We start from the raw sequence: 14,880 nt of genomic DNA, 5'->3' as shown, positions 1-14,880 counted from the left end.
ACCAACTGGAAGTGGTAAGAGTTACGACGCAATAAATTTGGCTGTGTCTCACGTACCAGAATTTGACACTAGTTTTTCTAGCAACATTGCTGATTTTTACAATGGGAAAGTTTCGATTGCCGATTTTCAGAATCAGTTTATAGAACATACTCTTAGTTTACAATGTCGGGCTGGGAAAGCCAACACAAACTACATTATTTGTGACTCTTCCATAATTCAACATCTAACTTTTTCTAGAATCCGGGGCGTTTCCGTGGCAGCGGAAGAAAAAAAGATTGTTTCTAGAGCATTTGGCCATTTACATAGTTTCATTATCATATTCAAAGATATGCCTTTTGATTATTGCAGGCAGAATATTCTGACTCGAGCCAGACAATATGAAATAACCGAGTCCGCCTTAAAAGAATTAGAAGAGATTCATAATCAGTTCAAAAAAGTTTTCTTAGAAATTTGTAATGACTACAGGCTTCCATGTTTGGTAATTAGTCAACCTCTTACGCCTGAAGTTCTCAAGAATATACTTAATCCTACAATCGATACAGAGACAGTTCCCCCAGTAGAATATCCACGAGCTTTTGACTTTGGAATTGCATGGAGCGGCGGCAGCCAGGGATTTTTAATAGACGGTTTCAGCGAGGAGGAACTTGAAAAAGCTCTTTATCCACCTGTTCAAGAACAACTAGAACAACCTCGAGTCTCACTCAAGAACATACACAAACTTCTTAATGCTTGTGAAACAGTGTGTGCTTATAATGCTCCGTTTGACTTACAAGCACTTGATATGATGAAACCTTACGGTTCCGTAAGGGGCTTTGAAGTTACTTGTCTATGGCTCATGTCAGTTGTGTACATTATACTTCAGCCAGAACTTATCGATAAAGCTGAAAAAGGGGGACTCGAAAGAACACCTCGTGGCAACATGAGAAGTCGCTTTGAAGATCTTGCAAACTTAATATGTTCAGAATCCGGGGTACCACCTCATCCACATACAGCCGAAAAAGATGCAATAAGTGAACATTACGTACGACAATACATGATAAATACTTGGCCGGGCGGATGGAAGCGGGGTGGTAAACTGACACTTTCGGCTTTCAAGAAATTAAAACTTCTTCCATGGTGCTTATTGAATAACTTTCGTAACTTACGTTAGTACTTACGTTAGTACTTGACAAGTACCAGCACAGGAACTTACGAAGTTCTAATAACATTTTCCTCTGGCTCCCAACTATTGAAACTTTCTGGATAACCTTTCCATTTTATCAGATAATATTTTTTTCCTCTAATTTTTTTCGTCTTCATAATTCGTTCTACTCTGTACAGCTCGTCGGCTCCAGCAGCACTCTGAAGTTCATCGGAATAGAAAGTGCCGAGTATTTCCTCTCCATTCAGAATTTTTATTTTGTAAACTGGCGGCGTTCCCAATCCAGCTGCGTACACCACTTTTGAAACTATGAAAATCTCCTCTGTCAAATTTGGTAAATATCCTTTCTTGAAAGTGGTCTCGTATTTTGTAATTCGGACCCGTTCTCCAGGCTTGAATTCAGGGTTAGCTCCCATGGCTGCCGGCTCAGGGTAAAGTGTATAAAATGTCTGCCAATCATTGTCCTCCGTTACGTCGGCGGGTTTCATTTTGATACTTCCGTGTACGGTGTTATTGTAATTCTCGAGAAGTTGTGGTAGAATATGGGGAGCCACTGACATGTCTGTTTATATGTAAAGTATTTCCACATCATCGTCTTAAGGGTCCGATTAAAACGTTCAACAACGCTAGCTTTTTTGTCACTGTAGGTGTGAAACCAGTGAATTCCCGCCTCCTGGAGCCATTTCTGCATTTTTCGGTTAGTAAATTCCCGCCCCTCATCTGTCTGAAATTTGTCAGGTTGCCTCCCGGATTTCTTAATTATGTCTTGTAGCGCCTGCAACGTATCATCAGCCGTTTTTGACTGTATCGGCCTAGCCCATGCATATTTGCTGAGCATATCGATTACTGTTAGCATGTATCGAATGTTTTCCCCCCCTTCGGAACGATTCTCTTTTGCGAACGGTAAAGAAAACTCCATGAGATCCGCCTGCCAAAACTCGTCTATCGATGTTACGAAAACGCGCCGGCCGCCACGAGTACGAGGTACCGGTTTATGTAGATTATAAAATAGCTGAGTTTTTAACCACTCCAGCACCTCTTTCTTAGTAACTTTTAGTCCGCTGGCGCGTGCTGCGTCACATAATTTTTGTACACCTCCAAAACCAGTTTTCGGGTTGTAATATAATTCTCTAAGAGTACCTTCGGTAGAACCTTCGGGCGAAGCCATGATTAGCTATTTTTCTCACCCAATAGATAAAATTTTAGAAATTTCCTCTGAACTTAAAATATGTCGGAAGACCATTACTTCAAATAAAATGAGACGTTTTAGATAAATGGTACTGATATCTAAAGTGTAAGTAGTTGAATCTTTTTTAACAAATGAAATGTTGCCGGAACTACTTTCTTCCGGAGTACGAGTAAAAATATCTAAATCTTTTTCATCTTTATCAATAGTTATGATAATTGTGCAACCCGTTCTTGAATCTGTTTTTAAAGCAATATTTCCCACTAAATCATCAAACTCGTCTCCTGTACCTAATTTTATACATCTAATGAGGACTGTACCATGCCCAATTATTTTCATATTATCAGTCATCTGTTGATTTGTTGTCTGTAAAGTTAATTCAGCTGTCTCCTCCCCTACACTTTTCAGACCCAGTTTCTTTAAAGTTGTGTCCCAAAATAATCTTACTGGAACCCTGCTAGCTGTATATGAACAATAATTCTCCCCATTATTTATCCACCTTCGCAGTGTATTATCTGTCTTCATTATTGTATTAAGAGGACTAATTTTAAGGTGAATCGGTATACCGAGTAGTGGAATGTATGGATTATTAGGTTTAAGCCAATGACGAAAATCCAGCAACTTGTACTTGTTAACATTGCTATCAAAATAAATCACATTTGGAGTTCCTGGCAGTTCAGCAACTCCACCTGCAATTTCACTATCCAATATATCTAAGATGTTACGTGGTACATTATAAGGCATGAATTTCTGACTAGCCGAATCCCATGTCAGGGCAAAAGGAGTAGGATCATTTGAAGCCTTTGTGGCATCAATTACGGTTTCATCGACGTCTTTCAATTCGGAAAATTCTACAGAATGTATGTGTTTCTGCGCTGTTGCTGGCGATAAAACGAACTGTTTCTCACGGTCTTTGTAACAAAGGACGTAATCCTTATTATGATTACCTGCTATCTCAGTATTATTGTTCACTTTAACATCACTTAAATCTTCAAGCTCGAGATTTTGTACGTGAATTGCACCTAGACCGAAGTTACTTGGGCCAGACATAATTATCCTTTATACAGTGAAAATTAAAATAATACCTTGTAATAACAAGGAAAAAACAGGAGGAGAAATATAAATATTATTATGTACAATATAAATATACAATCATGGCTTCAGCTATAGGAATGACAGTTCTTGGCGCTGTATTAAACGCAACGGCATTCACGGGCAGAAATATTATTGGACAAAAGCTTAGCGGGAATAGTGGGGCTCTGATGGAAGAAAAAATTAGACATGATAAGGCATTAGAAAAATTTGAACATGACCGCAATTTCTGGTCAGAAAAAAGATTACTCCAGGCTGACTGGGAAAGAGAAAATCAAGCAAAGGACGCGCATGCTGCAGTTGAATTAAGAGATACAGATGCAGAAATAGTTGAAGAAGCAGCAGCGGTTGCACAAGCCAACTCTGTGTCAGGTGAAGCAGTTCAATTCTCAGATTATTATCAGCCAAGTCAAGAGCAAAAAAAATATGAGATGATCTATATTGCTGGGGGATTGGCCGTGGGATGGTTTATGTTACACCGGTAGGGTGGTTTACGTTAGCTACAATAATTCAATACAAAAGCTAATTGGCCAGTTATTGAAATTGACTATGTTTCCATCCTGATCTGTTATCCAAGTACGAATTGAACTCATGTAATCTGAGCCTTTTCTCAATGGCATGGAAATTAAGCCCCCGTTTTTAAAATCATAGGTGACCTTTTCACTTATTTCTTTTGTATCCTGGACGGGAAGCATTTGTAAACAGTCCGATACTACTCCCTGTATGTATTCACCCGAGCCAAATGAAACATAATTTCCAGTAACATCAACGACATCTGAATGAACTATGTATTTAGTAACTGTTAAGAAATTTGCTGTCTTCGGACTCATAGTACTTTTTTCCACGGGGTTGTCATCTCCTCTATCTGAAAAGCCGACGAGGTTAGCGAAGTTACCTGTAGCATAAAAAAATACTTTAACATCTTTAGCCAAAGTTAGAAGGACGAGGTTTGTAGGCAGATGTTTTTCAAATTTGATTTTCGGCTGCAACCCAATTTCTTTATTGAGTGTATCAATATTGTAGTTACCTTGACGTATTGATTTGGTTTTCTTCGGTTGTCCATTTTCTTGATATTTTATTATCATATTTGACCTCGTTATGTTATACCATGAATTAAAGAGTGAACACTGTAAAAGTCTTATCTTCGTAAACTGTGATATGTCAATGCAAGGGTTAAAATTAACAGTAACCGGTTTGCCTGTTTTGCTGTCAATCCAAATGATCATCTCCGCATTGTATATACATTACAAAGTATAAGGTTCTACAGGAATAATATTTTTCTGTTCAAGGAGATCTTTGGTCGCAACCGCAGCAGCAGTCGCACCACCTAATTTTGCCAATCGAGTTAAATTTGGTCGACTTGGATCGCCCACCTCTATTTTTAGAAATTTGCTGGAGATCATTAGATATCCCGGTAGGCTTATACAGTTTGCTTCGGTCGCTATCGCGGAGCTATCATTAATCATTGCTTTTCGTTTCTTCTCCTTGTTTTGCCTGTTCCATTCTGCTAATCTCTTGCCGGCGTCCACTCTCCCTGGATGCTTCGTTGGTAATGTAATTTTCTCTATGTTGCGCTGTGGCTCCGTTCCGGTAGGGTTCCGAATGGTAGTCGGCGGAGGTGACGGAGTCGTTTCTGTTTGCTGAGTCGGTGTCGATGCTTGCGAAGTTGAATCCATTTATTTCGGGTATTATATTAAACCCGATTTTTTTAAAATCTACATGTTTACCCGTAATTAAACCGGTGGAAACTAGAGCAAGTATGGGCCCCCACATGTAGGCTATCCGTCCTGATAATCGTTTTATTTCACTGTTTAGAATAAAATCCTTTTTAAGATCAGTGGCATAGTTATCTCGGTCATCGATTTGAACTACCTGACTTATTGCACGGGCTCCTAGATCTATGAAACTTTGAGTGATATTATCACTTATAAGAGAACTGTATTTCGCTTCATACATTTTGAAGGCTTTATTCACTGTTTCATCTCCCCATTTTTCTACGTCAGCAACTGAAATCTCCTTGCCAAAAAATAACTTACTTTGACCACTTGCGATGACACAGAGTATTTTTTCACGTTTCGTCTCTATTATGGATCGAGCGTCCGACGCTGCGGTTGGCCCTTCCGTTCCGATAGGGGAACCGTTACGGGTAGGGCGCTGTCGTATTTGCCGCTGCTGATGTCTTTATTAAATTCTCCATTGTTTGCAGTATGTTATCTATTCTTAGTAAAAAATAAAAAATTCGTTTAAACCTGAATCCAAAATATAGTATTAACATAGTCTGGAATGTTAGTATCGTTCCGATAGGGATTCCGAAGTATGGAAAATTCTCCTCCATTAAAATCTATCTGTATATACTACTACATGAATCATGAGTACAGACTTATTCCCAGTTGCTTTTCAATTGAATAAGACGAGCGTACCGACAGTACAGCATGCTGATATTCCTTCCAAACCGAACGGGGGAGTAAAACCTATTCTCATGGACTTAGAAATATATGTAACGCCGACAGATAAATTTACTTTTCATCCAAGGGATATATTTTAAAGATAATGTAATCACTCATCGATCAGCTAAAGAAAGTAATGTCTGGCTGGGCGGCCCGCACATGAAATACTGGGACCAGCAATTAAATTTCGCCGTATGGTGCAGCACTACTGGTTGTGGTATATCATTCACCCATCTCTTCGATAAGAAATATCCACCACAAATACGATCATTCTGTCGTTTCCATGTATATTTTACAATACGTCGTATCCTTCATGAAATGGGCGTTGCACTTCCAGACGATACGATCTTCAAAGCCGGCGACAATCCATACAATCTCGTCCAATATGAACTTCTATGTACAGAATTTGGAAGTCCAACGAAGTCCGACTTTCGTTATCGAAAAGGCCAAAACTCAGGTCTTGGTTATGGTTATGAATATTACACTAATCATGGACCCGTTCGACAGCCAAAAGCAATATACAATGGTCATGACTTTTCCTCTCCGCCGACGGAGGCGTTTATTACACACATACCATTTTGGGAAAGAAAAAACATGTACTGCCCGACAAAGACCGACCACACTTTTATTTCTTCGGAAATGATGGATCGGAGGGACAATATAATAGTTTCATTCCTCTGACGGGAGACTCGGGACTAACAAAGGCCGGTCTCGCCCGCCTCAATGAAAGCCTTGAAGCCTACGTACATTGCATACTCAGTGCACAAGCGAATATTCGTAGTACCATAGTGGGCGATACTGGCAGTGCAGAGCAAGTAAGAAAAGAATTCGGCGTTCCCCTCGAAGATGAAATTCGTAATACTGACAAAGTAATCAGTTATAGGCGATACCAAGACACAATAACGAATACTGGTGTCAAACTTGATATGGCAGTTTCGCCCAATTTACTTCTCTTACCGTCTGAGATGGTTCTTTCAGGCCCGGCAATCTCGGGTTATAATTCAAGCTGGTAGATAAATACAATATCTCTCTTCGACAAATGATCACTGATGGCATCGGTGACATTGGGCCTTATAGTTAGTGACCACTACCTATCTGACTTATAGATTGATATATGGCGGGTGCCACATGTGGGGCAGGATGCGCTTACTATTTTCGAAACACCTGACATCACTTCTTGGTCTTCTGGCCAGAGGTCCATATATCTTTCTTTCATGAATATGACTTTGTTTGTGTACCGTCTATTTACTGTCTGTTCTGTGCTGTTTTGTGTCTATGTTTACAACTATTGTCTTCCGAATTCCGACCTACTGTCATTGGATTATGGATTGGTATGATTGCGATTATTTTGAAATACGCAACAGAATCTATGGTCTTCGGGGTAAATGGTGATATAAACACGGAAGTTCGAGAAAGTGCTATACATGAAGGGGAAGAGGATCCCGTGAAGTGGCAGGACGAGCATCCCGGAGGGCCACCTCACAATGACACGAGTCGGATTCCGAAGGCAGCAGCCGTACGTGTCACTCACCGCCGGCGCGGATCCTATTCACGAATACGGCAAAATTGGTTTGTTATCTTTGGCCATATTCATTACATTTATGTACAGTATATAGATCCGATGTATGCAACCGTGCCATTCAACATGATTGTAACTGGACCGACAAATTCTGGCAAAACAGAATATGTGATGGATCTCCTCACTTGCCCGTACTTAAGGAAATTTGAATATATAGTTTTCATTTGTCCGACATTCATGAACAATAAAACGTATAATAAAAGATTCATTTTCACCGATGACAACGTATTTGTGTTTCCGGTCGGACTCGATGCTGTGGATGATACACTAGCCTTTGTGCATAAGGATGGCCGGCACGAACACTTTAATAATCCTTGATGACTGCGCCTCGTCCAAAGATATGAAGAAGCGCAGTGACGTTTTAGTTGAACTTGGTTTCAGCGCAAGACACGACGGATTATCTGTCTGGGTTCTGACACAACAATATACTAGTATTAGTAAACCATTTAGGGAAAACATACAGATGTTAGTACTTTTTTACACACCAAGCAAGACAGACAACAAGACTATTATACAAGAATATGGAATGGAGGTGTCAGAACGGGAGGCCACGGACCTAATCAGACAATTGAAAAATAAACCATTCAGTAAACTAGTATTTCATTTACGGCATCCGTACGACATTCAATTTTTCGTATAATATAGCTCAGTCATGCCATAGGAAAAAATCCACATACTTACATCAGCTGGACTCCGGTTCTGCTTCCGTTAGTGTACTTACGTCTACTGACTGGCAACACTCGTTCGGTAGCCCTTTATAAAGACTAGTTTGATGGTGATGACTCACACGAAATTCCCCTCACGTACACCTTCGGAACGTGTCTATACATGTTGTGTTTATAAATAGGTCAGACAGAACGAGTTTCTACACGGATCACTACCAGCATCAGTGGTCCGTTCCGGCAGGGGGGGGGCTCCACGGCTACCGCACTGACACCTATCGGAACGTGTAGCGACATGTTCTGGGTCATCTGTAAATAGTAGTGACTCAGGGGAATTCCCGTCCCCTTACGCGCATGCGCAAACGCATAAGGGGAGGGAATTCCCTGTAGTTGAATAAAAACAAAATTTATCACAGTTGACCACCTTTTCTTTACTACTGAGCAGCTGTATAACTGTTATATTCATCTGTGTCCTTCAACTCGTGCTACTTAGCCCCTATACTTTATTGAAGTTCAAGTCCATTTGCTGAATACCGGACTGTGAGACGTCTGTATCTGGCAAATATTCCTCTCCGTCAACATCTACATTGTGAACATAGCTCACCGTAAGTTACGAATGAAACGGAACCAGATTGTGACGCACACATGTCGCGAGTTTGTTTACTGCTATTTCATTACTTTAGTCAGTTCATCAGTGTGTGTTGAGATCACACTGATGAAGAAAATTGTTCTTTCAAACACAATACGACATTCGAACGGTATGCGTTTGTGGTCGAAAGGTGTAATTACAGTTCAGTTGCTATGGAAACACGATATCATTGGAAGCAAAATGAGTTAAGAATGACAAATCAGTGGAAACTCTATTTTGCACGCAATTTATTACTCTTTTAATATTTTAGGTATCATGACTATACATCACATGTCACACACACACACACACACACACATACATACATACATACATACATACATACATACATACATACATACATACATACATACATACAGCGAAGAACACAACTAGAAAACTCTTTGGAAGCTTCGAAAATGCCTCTTTTCAACATCCCTATCAGGAACACCAAAAGTATCATGACGTTCGCAGAACGTATAGCGTTGAAATTGTCATCCAAAAACAAGAATATAACAATCAAACCGATAAAGGAAGGGGAACAGCAGTTCTTGACACTGGTGATTTATACATAAGAGAATATCAGCAACAACTGGTCGATCAGTGATGCAACACAAAATTACACATGTAACAACAGAATAAACGGATGACTCAAATTAAACCACAACAGAACATACAACCACAAAGCCGATTTTGCACAGACAGTCATCTGAAAGACTCTTTTTTGTTCCGAGAGTCAAATATTTGCTTCAATTAAAGGAAAAATGGAATATAACAGTCATTTTCAAACTATAAGTGACAAAATTAAAATTTTCGTTGCACTTTTATAAACAACAACCTCACAAACTGAAAGTAAGTTTCAGGACAATAAATGATACGACAAGCTCACGGTAGGGGTTGAATGGCGCCCTCGACGGTTCAGTTAATCATAGGCACTGCAATGGTCAAAGGTCTGATCCCGGGGGTCTGATGTCCCGGAATATGTGTTTTGTGGCAGTTGTACACTTTTGTAGTTAACTTTTTGTCCCGTTTGGCCCCGGTCAGGTATCAGAGTCAACCATTTAAGGTATTTGTGCTCCCGTTTGGGTTCGTTGGCTCCGATGGCTCCGTTTTGGCTCAGTCCTTTGTTAGGATACACCCCCTCCAGAGATTGAGAGAATGAAAGAGTTAGATTTCCCAAATTTTGTGACAATTTTTTTCTTTGGTCTGTTATGATCATTTCGTTTTCTCAAGACATTACTGGATCTGTTTTTTGTTTCTTCTTCACCTGCCGACAATTTTTTCCCCCCAAATCGTCCAGCCCCCTCAAATAATTCCCCCCTAATGCAAAGTTTGGTGCCAAAGAGACAATTTACCATATTTGAATGTCAAAATGACCGCCTCCCCTGTGTTTACTTTGTGAGAAATAACATTAAATTTTCGATTTTCATGAACATGAGACGGTAACAGCTTTACTGCAGAGTGTCAAAATGAGTTCATAGACCTATATTTGGTAGATCAGTAATGAATTGTAACACGTTTGAACGTCCAAATGTCTGTCCGCTTAGCGCTTTCTACCTTCGAGTGAATTCAAAAGATGACAGAAGTGCGCCATTCACGGCAGTTGCCCCACAAAAGTCAAAACATCATGCATGTAATCCATTCTTTCCTATTCTACATGTAGGTTTTAAATGACAGCACTACTACTCTTTGCGATGGATACAGTGGAGATACTGTGGTGTTTTAAATATGCAATTTGTCACCTTATCGGTAATACATACAAGCAAACTAAGTGGTCTTATGTTGGGATAAGGTCAAATATGTGCTTGAATATAAGTTTGACATGCTTTGAAAGTTGACTTTTTTCTGATTTCCGGAGAAAAAAATGGGAAAATTCGGCCATTTGGGGACTGTTCAGCTGCTTTGGCGGAGCCTTATTTATTTATTTATTTATTTATTTTGCCCGGAGAAGCCAAAACATGCCCTCACACGGCCCAGTATCGCCTCTGCTTTCTTGAGAGGGACATCAGTTTCTGACACTAAGGGACCGTTCAGTTTGTACGGCAGGGGGGCCGGCAAAATCCAGGGGGGAATCATCCTAATTTTAGAATCCGCGAGGGGGGGGGTCATCGCTTTTTCACTGGTAGGAAAGGAGGGTCACCACATTTTCAAAAAACATAATACCTACAATAATGTTCACTTTATGCCATGGCCATGATCGACCCTCTTTACCAGCGGGCCACCTTTGGTGGCCCACTACAATAAAGTTGACTTTACGTAATGGCCCATGACCCTCTTAAGGGAGCGTTCAGTTTTTACAGCATGGGGGGGCCGGCAAAATCTTGTCGCCGGTGTTCAAAAAAATATACACCCCCCTGCATTTTTTGTGAAAAAAAGATGACCCCCCCCCCTTTGTCAGACGAAAAAATTGATGACCCCCCCCCCCCCCCGAAAAATAACCAAAACCCATATGTCAAATTTACCCGCATGGTTTGGATTTGAACTCCGGTACGCGGCGCACTTTATTCGATGCCAGTGCACAAACTTCTCAGCCACATCCATTGAAATGTCTGTTAATTAGGACGACTGTAAGGCAATTTTTAACTTCATTTCCATAGACAACTCATGTCCATGGACATTGTATAAAGTAAACTTTATTGGAGTGGTTCGCCAAAGGCAGCCCTCCGGTTAAGAGGGTCATGAGGGTCATGGGCCATTACGTAAAGTCAACTTTATTCTAGTGGGCCACCAAAGGTGGCACGCCGGTAAAGAGGGTCGATCATGGCTATTGCATGTAGTAGACTTTACTGGACAGGGCCGCTGAAGGCGCGCCGCCATTACCATTATTCAGTGCGTGATCCCAGGGGTCCTTCAAAAATGTTTCTAATACAAGCCGCGGCTTCAATTGGGAATTTTACGGTAAGATTGCCGTGGGGTATTACATAAAGTCAATTTACTGTAGTGGGCCACCGCGGGCGGTCCGCCAGTAAAGAGGGTCAATCATGGCCATTGCATGAAGTAAACCTAATTGAAGTGGGCCGCCAAAGGCGTCTGCCCGTTAAGAGGGTCATGGGTAATACATAATGTATATTTATTGTAGTGGGCCGCCGAAGGCGGCCCACCGGTAAAGAGGGTCGATCATGGCCGTGGCATAAAGTGAACTTTATTGTTGGTATTATGTTTTTGAAAATGTGGTGACCCCCCCTTTCCTACCAGTGAAAAAGCGATGACCCCCCCCTTTGCGGATTCCAAAATTATGATGACCCCCCTGGATTTTGCCGCCCCCCCCGGCCGTAAAAACTGAACAGTACCTAACCGGAGGGCTGCCTTTTGCGAACCACTCCAATAAAGTTTACTTTATACAATGTCCATGGACATAAGTTGTCTGTGGAAATGAAGTTAAAAATTGATTTACAGTCGTCCTAATTGACAGACTTTTTCATGGATGTGGCTGAGAAGTCTGTGCACTTGCATCTCTGCTACACGAATAAAGTGTGCCGTGTACCGGAGTTCAAATCCAAACCATGTGGGTAAATTTGACATATGGGTTTTTGTTATTTTTCAGCGGGGGGAAATTTTTTCGTCTGACAAAGGGGGGGGGGTTCATCTTTTTTCACGAAAAATGCAGGGGGGTCTATATTTTTTTGAACACCGGCGACAAGATTTTGCCCCCCCCCAGGCCGTAAAAACTGAACGGTCCCTAACTCATCACCTCACTTTACACATCCGTAGAAGCATGAAGCGGCTTTTTGTCACGTATCTTTCACAAGTTAATCACAAGTTCAAAAAGTATTTATGCATGTCGGAAAACTAGAACTCAACCACAGTCCCCTGTGATCTATTCCGCTTTTGGACTATGCGCCCCATAGACATGTGTACATATGCTTGCTTAGGCATATGTATACACGTCTATGGGGCGCATAGTCCAAGAGCGGAATAGATCACAGGGGACTGTGACGTCAGTAAAGAGAAGGTGCCCAATGTCCACTGTGAGGTGACCGGAATGTTGCTCACGCTTATGTTTTAGCGATGTGTCCGTCGAATTCGGCCGAAAATCACACGAAACGAGCGTTTGTGAAGCAAATTAAGTACCAGGTATGAATTTTGAGAATAATAGAAAACGATCGACGGTTAAATGATTGACGAATTTGCCACTTTTCACGGTAAAATCGAACGTCGAAGATGACATTGTGGCATAATCCCTATACGAAATAGCCACTTGATTTCCAGACTTGGTTTTTCTCAGGCATATGTACACACGTCTATGGTGCGCATAGTCCAAGACCGGAATAGATCACAGGGGAATGTGACTCAACTAGAACTTAGCCCGCAGACTTTGGATAACCATGGAGGTAGGAAGAGGTTAGGTCTCTTCCTACCTCCATGGGATAACCAAAGTACTCCGCATGACAGTGAATTTACTAATCTCCATAAAGGTTCCACCGACATTGAATATGACATTGGGAGCTAAAACTGATTTCTCACCAACCTTTCAAATCTGAAGCTCAAGTTAAGTCTAGTTAGGCATGAGTATTGATCAACGTAAAGACAACTCAGAATCAGGTAAATCTTTCTTTACGGACTATCTTCGCGGGTAACTACAGCGCTCCGCTTGACAACTAACTCACTCATCTATTAAAAGCATCAACCCGTACTGAAAAAAAAGACAGCACAAAAACAAGCAACCAAACAGACAATTTTCGGCACTCTGGATTGACATGGGGGTCACTCAGGGTCATTGACCCTACAAGTACACAGCAGTAAAGTAGTTTTGCGCATGATATTCTTTGTACTTTTGGTCCTCATTAATCAGGGGAAGATGCGCGATGGTTTCGTAGCTAAATATCTTCTACAAGCAATGCAACACTCTAAGATTTTGACTGCATTAAGCTTACCTACCTGTGAAGGCCTTTCATCCAAATATTTACCTACTAATTGGTTTTATGTCGGAAAAAGGTCAAATATCTGCTTGAATATAAGGGATGGACCATTAGATCTCGGGAGGGGGTTGGTCAAAAACAGAAAAAAAAATTCAAACCAAAAAGGTTTGGAAAAAATATCTTCAGACTAGTTTGCAAAATAAAAACAATAAAATCAGAATGCAAATGTGTAAAAAAAATCTGCAAAATTCTTTAAAATTTTGAATTATTTGAGATCTTACCAGCAGGAAGCAGCTATCTGTATCGAATATACCCCTTAAACTCAAAGTTGTGATCTTCTCATCTTTTCATGAATTTTATATATCTGATCACTTTAAAATTATAAAGTCATGTTTCCATTTATTTCCTACATAAATAATTGAGAATGTAGCAGGTAACCAGGTAGCTGTGATATTGCAGCGGTACTCGTGGCGTGTATCGAACGCGCCCGGGTCATTGAGGTCATCGACTGTGGCGATGACCCCAATGACCCGATCGCGTTCGATATACGCCACAAGTACCGCTGCGATATCACAGCTAGTAACCAGGTAAAACATTGAAACTATGGCATGGTTGTCAAGACAGAAAGTTATATTTTGCTTTTTAAGATCAAGGTGTACAGATACAGGCCAATTAAGCGATTCACTTTTCACAGTATTTTCTTGCAACCATGAAGGCAAGAATTGGTGAACAAGTTAGTAGTAGAAATACGCCCATAACAACAAATCAAAATGCATTTTCAGTTCGCAACAAACTTATTTATCATTTAACAATACAATATGTAACATGCCATCTATCCATCAAAACACGACACAAAAACACATGAAAGGGTTGAATTTCAGGTTTGTGTATGGCAGGCACTGAATGAATCTGCAAAACTAATCAAAGTAATTGGCAGAAACAAAAAGGTCAACAGTAATGAAATGAATATAAATTTGCTGCTTGTAGATTCAAATACATTACGCATTGTGAAACTTATTATATGTCGGCAGTTTTCTTCTACCTTTCACCTCTTTCCACTGCTTCACTGACTATTCCATGAATACTCGACATGAAGATATGTCAGCCTTAGCACCATTTATTGTCATGCAGAGGAGGACATGCTAAATGAACAAGAGCAGCTGCTGATAATCTGGATGCAGTATATGAAACTGCCAGTGCCACACAAACACAGTTAGAAGTCCTCCGTATCGAACTTGAGAAAGCAACAGATGCCCTGAAACTTGGTGATACTATGACTAGTAACA

This window comes from Ptychodera flava, chromosome 19 (genome assembly GCF_041260155.1).
Source record: "Ptychodera flava strain L36383 chromosome 19, AS_Pfla_20210202, whole genome shotgun sequence".
Classification (NCBI taxonomy): domain Eukaryota; kingdom Metazoa; phylum Hemichordata; class Enteropneusta; family Ptychoderidae; genus Ptychodera; species Ptychodera flava.
The sequence above is the reverse complement of the archived record's forward strand: the minus strand, read 5'-3'. Positions refer to the sequence as shown.